Raw genomic sequence first — 10448 nt, forward strand, 5'->3', positions numbered from 1 at the left:
CCACTTCCTGGTTGTCTTTATGTAGCAATGTGTGGACTTTGTTGTCTACAGATGTTTAGATGCTTGGTTATTACATCTGCTTGACACTTAGGGATGGCAAGGGAGAATTAAGAATGACTGTCCCTTGTTTCTTCCATCCTTTGGAAACTGCCATATTGCATCTGAGTTATCTTCTGCTCTTTGATAGCACCAGGTCAATTAGCATACATATGTTGTATTTTCATATCAGTTACAGATATACTGCATGCCACTTCCTGCTTTCACTAACTAACACACACACATACACACATGCACACACACAGGTACACACATGCATGTATGCACACAAACATATATTTCTTTAATGGAAAACCTCCCTGATGTTTATTACTTTATCCAGATATGGTCTGGCACTGTACAGAACATTTTAGTATTGGTATTGTTGAAAGAGTTCTACAAGTGGAAATGTGACACCTTTGACTCCAAATACTTTAATTGCCATAAATGTGTTTAAAAACACACATTAAATGCACGTTGACACCCTACTTTCTAGAACCTCAAGACTACAAAATTCATACACTGTACAGATGTGGAGAAATCTAGTTATTACATAACAAATCAGTCACCACTAGGAACTCCTTATGTAAAACATGCATACTGATTTAGAACTCCTGGCTTTTGAGCTCCAAAGGACCTCTGAACTTTAATGTATGCAACAAATAAAAATCACAGTATATAACTGAAATTTTGGCTGAAAATGTCAAATGCCTAAATATTTCAGATAAAGGAAATGCTTCCCACAGTGCTATGGTAGTTACTGTTCTCTTTACAGTAATGACTAGAACTCTATCTGTGATAAGCATTTAGGTCAACGTTAGCAGGCGCGGAATAAATACAATAGTTAATGCATTTATTAGAAATGTAACAAAGGTCTTTTTAGAACCTTACGTAGCCAGTTACAAAGGAATACACAATTAAGCATTTTTAACCTTATCACCCAGTAGGTTAAATTGTTCAGCACCTCTAGACCTCAGCTTCTAGAAGATTCTCCCTGAAGTACTATTTGTTTGGATCCAATGGGTAATCATAGTGCTCCATCTTGAACTAGACTTTAAAATGATTTACAAAGCAGTTTTTAACAATCCCTACTGTCCAATTTTCTGCCAATGGTTAATACTTAATGCCGCAATCACATTACCATTCCATCTAGCTATTGTCTTAGTGAAAAAAAACAGATAGATAGGTGGACAGATGTTGGCAAAGAGTCAGGAGGGAGCAAAAGGGATGACTGTGCTGGTATCTGTTAGCTGAATCTCCATTTAATCATGACTGTGCTGGAAACACAAGATGTCTACATTCCACTGGCAGAACCCATCACAAGCTTAAGTTAAAACCTACATGTGCTCTCTCCCCGATTCTCTCTCCAACTTCTATTGCTCTCTATGTGTCTCTCTCCGATATCTCTCTGTCTCTCTCCATGTCTTTCTTTCCCTTCCTCTCTCTCCCTCTCCACATCTCCCCCCTCCTCCTTGTGTGTGTGTGTGTGTGTGCATGTGCACTCGAGTGCATGTCTTCTTCTCCTTTGTCTTTAGCTAGAAATAATATCTCTATCAATTGCTAGAATTACTTTAAGTTTTAAGAACTGCTGGCCTAAGACATGGTATGCTGTATTATTAAAAAAAAATCCATGGCCTTTGTTTTTACATAAACACACACATATAATACAAATGCAACTTTGCTTACCCTCCATTTCTCTCTAGCTCTTTCTTCTTTGAGGCCCATGCCTACCTTTGCCCTTAGGAACAGACTTGCAGTTCCATTTTCCTGCTGTGAGCTCTAAAACAAAATCCTTGATTCTGTTTTAACCCTTCTACGCTCTATTCCATGTTGGCACTGCATTCTTAGGGAACTAACTACTTGGTGGCTCAGAAGAGCCTTTATTGGAACTCCCTAAAACATATCTGCAAACAAGCAATAGGCTAATAGAGCCATGAACTCTGAAACATCAGACCTATTGCAAAGGGTCCCAGGGTCTAGTCAGTCTACCTGGAAACAGCACTCACATCTGCTTGAGATCCTGCTACAAGAACTGCCAACTGCAACATTACAGACCCCAAAGTAACCACAAAATGCAGCTCCAACTCTACTCAACCACAAACCTAGAGGCAATCCTATGAGCCTTGGGTTGCAACAGGGTAAGGTCTTGACCACGTGTAAAGATTGAAACAGACATTTGCCTTTTAAGTATGGAGGCATCAATGTAAAATTTATGCAGATAATAATCAGACAAGTGAGACACAAGTAAAGGGAATAAGTAAAGCTCCAATAAGCAACCAGAGAAATGGAGATCAATTAACATTCTGAAAAAGAATTCAAATAATCTTTGTTAAAAATCTTATTAAAAATAAAATATTTTAAAATTCAGAAATGGATAACTTAGCAAAATTGGGACAATAATTCATAAACAAAATGAGAAGCTTAATAGTAAAAAAGAAATAATAATAATAATAATAATGATAATAATAATATTAATAAAGAACAAGAGAAAACCCAGAAGCTGAGCATGTAATTGTAACAGGCCTCCAGACCTTAGCACAACTGGGGCCATGTTAGAGGGACTAACCTCACCTTAAAACCCAGCACATCGGCCCCAACACCTGCTAAAATGGGAACAAAGACCTAATACATCAAAGACTTGGTCCATAGTTCCAGGATTCAGGAAAGTCCCTAAATATACTAAACTTGCCTTTTGGTGTCTCTAGTTTTTTGATTCTCTCTAATTGTTCTTGCTAACTGAAGTGTGTCCATGAGAATGTGGTTTTTGAACATGAAATAAAAAGAACTGTAGGGATCAGGGGTTGTATGACCTGGGCAAGTTCCCCATGTAGCCACCCACCAGCGATAAAGACTTTCATTTCAGCTTTCTGAGTGTTCGTGTGTGTTCTCTGGCAGACTTACCTCAAAACACAAGGATAGAACTGAAACACCCAGTCCCAACATGATACTCAGTCACACTAAAGAAAACCCAGTGAACTCCAAGATGCATTATCTGAAAGTATCAAATTATAAGAGAGAAAAGGGGGAAAGCGTAGGGATTCTGAACCACCACCAAGTATACTTTCTGGTCATGGGAGCACCAGAAAGAGAAGAGCGAGGAAAGGGAACAGAAAAACTAACTGAAATGCTGGATACATTTCCCCAAATCTTTGGAGAAATGTAGATCCAGAATCACAAAATCTGAAGGATCCCAAAATTAACAATTTTAAAAGTGGCAGAAGAAAAGTGACTTTTCTCTCAGGAACCTGTAGGAGGAAGCCCGTGGGAGGCTAACAGTAAAGTTCCCTACAAACCAGATAACTTGCACACTCAGTTCTAAAAGACATTAGCACCAGGCAAAAATGCTGTGTACGAAAATACCATCTTTCAGAACATAATGGAGAGGGAGATTATTCTTTCTTCTTAAAAAGCAACATTTCTTGGCAGACAGGAGTTGAAAGAATTTATCACTGTAAGAGCTATCAAACAAGAAATGAGAGACTTCTTCATATTAAAATTAAAGAACTCTCAAGTCATCACATGGAGACAGAAAATTATAAATTCATTGCTTAAGGTAAGTACAGTCAGTTCAGAACATCCTAATATTGTTTGTGTTTGAGACAGAGTCTCACACTGTAGCCCAGGCTGGCCCAGCCAAGCTTGTTGCAATCCTGTGTCAACCTCTCAAGTGACTGGATTATAGGCGTGAGCTACCACTCCTTGCTTCAATACCCCAGTAGAATGATTAAGTAACTTTTAATTCTAGAATAAGTAAAAAATTAAAAAGTATCAAAATAGCTATAGTTTCAATAACTTGCTAATGGGTACACAATGTAAACATACCTACAATGTGGCACCAATGACATAAAATGTTTTAACAGTATGTGTTGAAATCCTACACTTGCCTTACATACCTGGCTATTTAGAGTTGTACCAATGTATATTGGGAAAAAGGGAAAAATTTGGGAAAAAAAATGTTGCTTTGAAAATACTATGCAGTATTACCAAGTCATTCAAAAGTAGACCTTGACATTTGAAGCTACAGTGGTTGAACACTGAGAACATTATACTGAGTCAAATAGGCCAGGCACACATTGTGCAATCTCACTTCTGTGGTGAGTCTAAAATGTCAGGCTCAGAGAAGCACTGCATCTCTCCAGGGGCTGAGAGTTGGGAGAAATAGACAAATATTGGCGAGAGGATGCAAAGCTCTCGCTTACAGGCTAGCTATGTTCTCAAGATTTAATGGGCAGCATGTGTGGTGACCAACCTATTGATCAAATTGTGGTAATCACTGGGGACGTGCATTGTATATAAAATATTTCATATATAAAACTTTATCACACAGATTGTCAGTAACTGTTATCGCTAAAGTATTTTAAAGTAGAAGAAGCAGGAAATGAGTGCCAGGAAGTGGGAACTGTCCTCCATTTCTATTGTCATGTTCTTCATATAAGAAAGTTACCCCTTGAACCTCTTGGGAAGTTTATGCAATGGAGTATCTTTCTCTTCCATTTTCTTCCCAAATCTCTTCAAATCTACTGAATTCTTTACATCCTCCCTTGTTCTTCTTTCCCGCAGCTATTGTCTATCTTTTGAAATTTCCTTTCTGAGTACTGATGTGCATATAGAGTGTCTTTGTTCCCTTACCTTCCCCCACTTATCAGCTCCTGCAAGCCTAGTTTTTGTTCCCTCTGTTCCCTTTCCAGGACATCTCTATGATCCTTAGTGACTTATTTACTTCTGAACTAAACACTGAGTCCTTTGACTTTCTCACCCACATAGAATGCCTCTGACCATCTTCTCCTTTTGGAATGTTCCCCCCCCCCCCAATTTCTAAGACTCTGATCTTCCTGGATTATATTCACGGCTCTGCCTATCCTATCTCTTCTCTTTTCTTTATCTTCCTTTGCCAGATCTCCAGATGCTCCTGAAAACTCAGTGTGACAGATTCAACTCACATTGGAGCTCTTCTATTTTTTATGATATTAGTATGATATAATTTAATTGGTCATAATGGATTGATATTGTATGACTATTTGACTAATTAGTATGGTAGGGAATGTTGCTATATCCTCAATATATGACTGTCTAATATATCTTCCTTTTAAGTCCTTTATCTTTATAAAAGGCTCTCTCCTTACAATAACTCAGTGAAATGGTAATTTTTTTCCCATTTTACAAGTGAAGAATTTGAGCTGTTTGAACCAGGTCCTGATTCTAGGGCCCACATTCACTCTATTGCTATTCAGAAGAATGAATAAAATGAGGTTAAATAAACTGTGTTTTGGGTAATTTCCCCCTCCCCCTGCAGTTGTTCTCAAACCTGTAGGAGTAAACTTCGGCCTTTATTGTTTCTTCTATCTTCCGAATGCTGCTAGAGCTCAACATGATAAAAATCTATATTTTAAGTAGTAGTTGTGAATGTATTCTCCACGACAGTTTTGTCCTGTCTCTATATTTTAAAGCAATTTGTGGCATTACCCCCAAATATACTATGCACCATAACACCATCAAATTCTTCCAGTGTGTTTTTAGTGGGTACCACACACTGTGTTGGCAAAAGAATTGATACTGCAAAGAACCCTCCATTTTCATTTTACATTTTTTCCTATGTGGTTTCATCCTTTCTCCTGGTTTCTAGCACCATCCATGCCCTGTGAACTGTGAATTTCTATCTCAAACCTAATTTTTTCTTCCCCCAAGATCTAGGCTCAGTCTCTGCTAATGGTCATTCCAAACCAGAAATAGACAAACCATAACATTCCTTTTAAAAGAGAAAAATACTTTCTTTTCTCTTGGCCATTGGAGTTTTAGTACAGTCAAAACCAACCAACCAACCAACCAACCAAAAACAAAAACCAACTAAGACAGAAGTTAAGACCCACTCATCTTCAAAGTGTAAGCTTGAACTACATTTCATTAAGGAAATATTCATATACTCTCAAGACTACTAATTCATGTCTCAGACTAAAGAGATAATGGCTTGGCTTGGTGCTTCTCCAGAGGATATATTCAGTTCTAATATGACAGCCCACAACCATCTCTAATGCCAATTTCAGGAGGTCTGACACCATCTTTGGGTTTCTGTGGGCACTAGGGACACATATGGTGCACAGACATACATGCACATAAAACACCCCTACAATTAAAATTAAAAAAAAAAAAAGTTCCTATCTCCTAGTCACTATAATTTTTTGTTTCTGGCTCACTATGACTATAGACAATATATTTCTGTCATTTCAAAATGTTAAGTCTTATATATGCAGGCCTGGCGTCTTACTGTATCTTTGGGGTTTGGAGCAACTACCAGATGCTGTTTCCTGTTCAGCCATTGCTTCCAGTCTCGTCTGCTTGGATCACTCCACCCCATCCCATCTTTCATCCTGTGTTCATTTTTTGAGTCCAAGCCACCGATGATTCCTGTCTCTCCTCTTCCCTCACTTCATCTTAGCTTATCTCTTGGTTGTATGTAGCATATCCAGCTTTATCTTGAATGCCCAGTCATTCTAAGCCACTTTATCCTTCCTCCTCAGTTCTCTTGCTCCGCCTGTGCCTTCCACTCACTTGCACATCCTAGCTCATCATCCAGGACTCTTAGTGCTTGCCATCTTCTCTCTCCTCCCCATCTAGGCTTGCACATGGCTTCGGATATTCCACCCTGCCTCGCCCTCTGCTAGCTTTTGCCTGATTTCATCTACTCGGTTCCTGTATTGTTTTATCTCTCCTGTCCCCTTTTGGTCTTTCACCTTCTGCACTGTTTTTTATCTTTAATTCCCATTTATTACACCATCCTCTCCTCTCTCTCTCCCTCTCTCTCTTTTCCCAAATCACCACATCTTCTCTCTCATTATGTTAGACCACCTTGATTTTTCTCCTGAGTCCTACCCTAAGTCACCTCTTCTCTCCGGTTGTTACATCTGTCATCTCGGTCCTGTTACTCCAGGCAAGCCCACGTTTTAGAACAATCTCTGCTTTACTTGTTTAAATAAAAGAAGTTGTATCTAGTCACATTTTATTTCGGAATCTCCTTCCACTGCAGCACATATTTGATAAGAACATGCTTTTCTTTAATAGTTTCTTAGTTTTGACCCTTTAAACCAACTGGCAACCATCCACACAGTAAGATTTATAGAATCCAGACATACTCACTAATGACTGGTACGTAAGAACTGGAATACCGACCCCCATCTTTCCCCACAGTGGACGTCCCTCTTCATGGTCATCCCTCATGGATGGGCCACCACGAGGGAAGGTAGTGTATCTCTTTCCTCTCCTTGCCAGCAGCTGTGGCCCTGGTATCCTGCTACATTTTTCTTCATTAAAGGTTTCCTAGTACCACATCTCAAAGAGAAAAGTAAATCCTACAATTGACTTTGGCCTTTAGTCTTCAAGATTTCCCCCTGGAGCAAAATAGCAAAGCAGGCCTTGCTGTCTGGCTGGGATCAAGCAGGTGAGGATTCAAGGGGTCCTGAGCTAGAATTAAAATTATCTGCTGATTCGTTTTCATTATAGTCCATCAATTCCCGAAAAATTAGATTCTCAAACACTAATTGCTAATGTTACCTGGAGAGTGAGGACAGCCTATGATTCTTCAACTCTGAAGCGTCAGACAATGAGGAAAGCAACAAGATTAATAGAATTTTCACTAACACACCAGGAATCAATGGAGTCCTAAAGAATGCAATGGAGCGATTGTTACAGAAAGTCAGAGCATTCCATTCTCCCCACTTCTGAGACTTGTTTTTCTAGGACTCTGTGCTGTGAGTTAATCATAACACCTAGTAGGTGCATGGAAGGTGGGCAATGAGGAAGTAAAACTCCTGCACGTGTTGGGGCCAAGGGCTGAATATGTCACCAAGACAGAATTTTCTCATTCATATCTAGCAACGTAAGAACTCAAGTCTTGACACAGTTCTGACTTTCATATGCTTCCCATCTTTCCGTGCGTTGTGTCACGGTTTTAGCTTACTTCTAGTTTCCTGGTTCGGGAAATGTCAGCTTCTGGTGGGTAAGTATGTGCAAGAGGGTATTGTAGCAATACATGAAGTCGAGCTATGGGGAAAGGGACAAAGAGAGTTGGGGAAGTGCTCAACAAAATGAAGTCTGCAGGAAGAAGACATATGGCCACCCACAAGCTCACGACTCTGAGTAAAGAAAATGTGATAGGAGAACACAGCTGATGCGACAGAACAGGAAGGGACAGGCAGACTAAAAGTGAAGGCAGGACACCCTGCTTTGGACAAAGTATATAGAGTCCGATTAGTGACGGACATAGATATGAATCTGTAGCCTTCCCAGCAGTGCTGTAATGGGAGTCTCAGGGGAATCTGAAAGAGAACAAATACCAGCTGGGCTTGCTGGGGTTTAAGACATTTTGTTCATATGCCATGATAGCTGGACACCACAAAAACTAGGCTATGGATATCTCCAGTCTGGGTTTCAACTTCACTGTAAAACTCATATCAAAACCCGAAAAACCGTGTCAACTGGACATTCCCTAAGCACCTACAATCTTTTGCAACCACTTTAACTCCCTTGGAGATTCAGGAGATCCTTGTGCAACTATGACCTGCATCCCCCTAAGGGAGAATGTGTACCTCAGCGCCCCCTAGTGACAGAGTCCTGAGCATTTTATAAAGATGTAAGTTGCAGGGGTGAGTCTACATACCAATTCACACACGGTGATACAACCTAACACAGAGACTTACAGCACACAATTAACTTTTATGACCATGCAAGGTTTAGACAGTGTTAAATTTCTCCCAGATGTGCTTGCAATAGATTCAAAAAGTATAAAATTCTCAGAAACCTGTATTTCCTCATCTGTGAGGATAATGGGGGGGGGGGATGCCAACGAGAAGTGTTTATTGGGCTGCTGAATAGCACATCCAAATTTTTCTCTACTTTGAAATAAGGCAGGCCTTCCCACGTGCATGTAGTCACAAAGACCCACACAAGTACAAAAGGTCTCAGCTTCCTTTCCTGTGCTCTCTATTTAGACACCCCTTGGATAAGCCAGCCCAGGGGAATCAGGCTCATCCTCCACCAAAGTCGCTTCTCTTCTCTTCCTGCCCACGGTCTGTGGTGGTCTCCGATGTCTACTATTGTGGTCCCTGCTGGTTGGCACTACTGTGTCATTGTCATGTTTTTGGGGTTCTCAAGATAGTAACTGACTAAAGTTCTGATGACATAGTTTCTTTTAGCTACTAATGTAAAAATGTGCTCCCTGTCCTGGCCTCATTCCAATGTTCTTCTTTCATCCTTCAGATCCAAATGAATTTAATAAATAATTATTATGTCTATAATAGTGATGACAGCCCCTAAGAGGGGTGAGAGAAGTAAGTTGTGAAAAAATCTTAGCGGGTCAGAAGACTTTTCTTTCTGGCTTTGAGCCTAACACTTTGGGTAAGTCACTCACTCATGGAGGTTGCTGCCATAAAGAATACCCTATTTCATAGCGTTATATCCAAAGACAATTTAAAAGTATAAAAGGTTTAGCCTGCCAGTCCGTGAAAGGCAAGTTCACCTAACAGAATTAAAAAGCAGCCTTCTACTGAATTTAGCAATTTAAGTCAGGAGACCGTGGTTGAAAATACCACGCCAGATCCCAGGGACAGTTAGAGTAGATTTCCTGTCGTATTCAGCAACAGCTGTGCCTGTATCAAGTTTGTCAAATCCAATTTCTGCCTTTCAAGGGCACTGGCGGCGGTGGGGGGGGGGGGCGCGATCCACCCACCTAGTGTGTCCATGGGGAGAGTTTTGTGGACAGCATGCCTGTCCTCCCACCTTAAGTAAAAGTACACAGTACCCACTCACTGAAGCTACGGCTAGCCCCAAGCCTTTGCCCACGCCCCCGGAAGTCCCGTCTGTGTCTCCTTCCGAGATGCAGTAGAAACACACGTAGGCTATCACAGAGCACCCTGTTGCCCCATGCAGTGGAAGAAAGAGTGGGAGACATCTATGACAAACCCTCCAGAAGGGGACCAGACACGTTCATCTCTGTTCTGACTGCCCCTCCCCTTACTGCACCACCATCGCTGCCTGAGCTGAGCATTCACTTTCTCCCTCATGGTTAGACCTTCAGACCCCAGAAGAATCTAGCGCCGGTCTCTCTAAAACCCCAGCCCTTGCCTAAGCATTTCATCTTAATATCTCAGTGCTTCCAGTTGCAGTGTCAGATCTAAAGTTCATTCCAGACTCCGGAATGGCTCTAAGCACTACCAGATTAATTAGCACTACTCTCTCACTCACACCGGGCTCAACCTGTCGAAACAGCTTTATGGGCACGAGAGTCAGTAGGGAGCTGGCTTTGAATCCCGTGATGAATGATCCAACACCCAAGCCAGAGAAACGGCCTCCGAAACCCTGGATCCCCATTCCCTATCAGATGCCTATAAAGAACCCTAGATCATCCCCTGTCAAATTATTTA

Source organism: Micromys minutus (genome assembly GCF_963924665.1).
Source record: "Micromys minutus genome assembly, chromosome: 10".
NCBI lineage: Eukaryota > Metazoa > Chordata > Mammalia > Rodentia > Muridae > Micromys > Micromys minutus.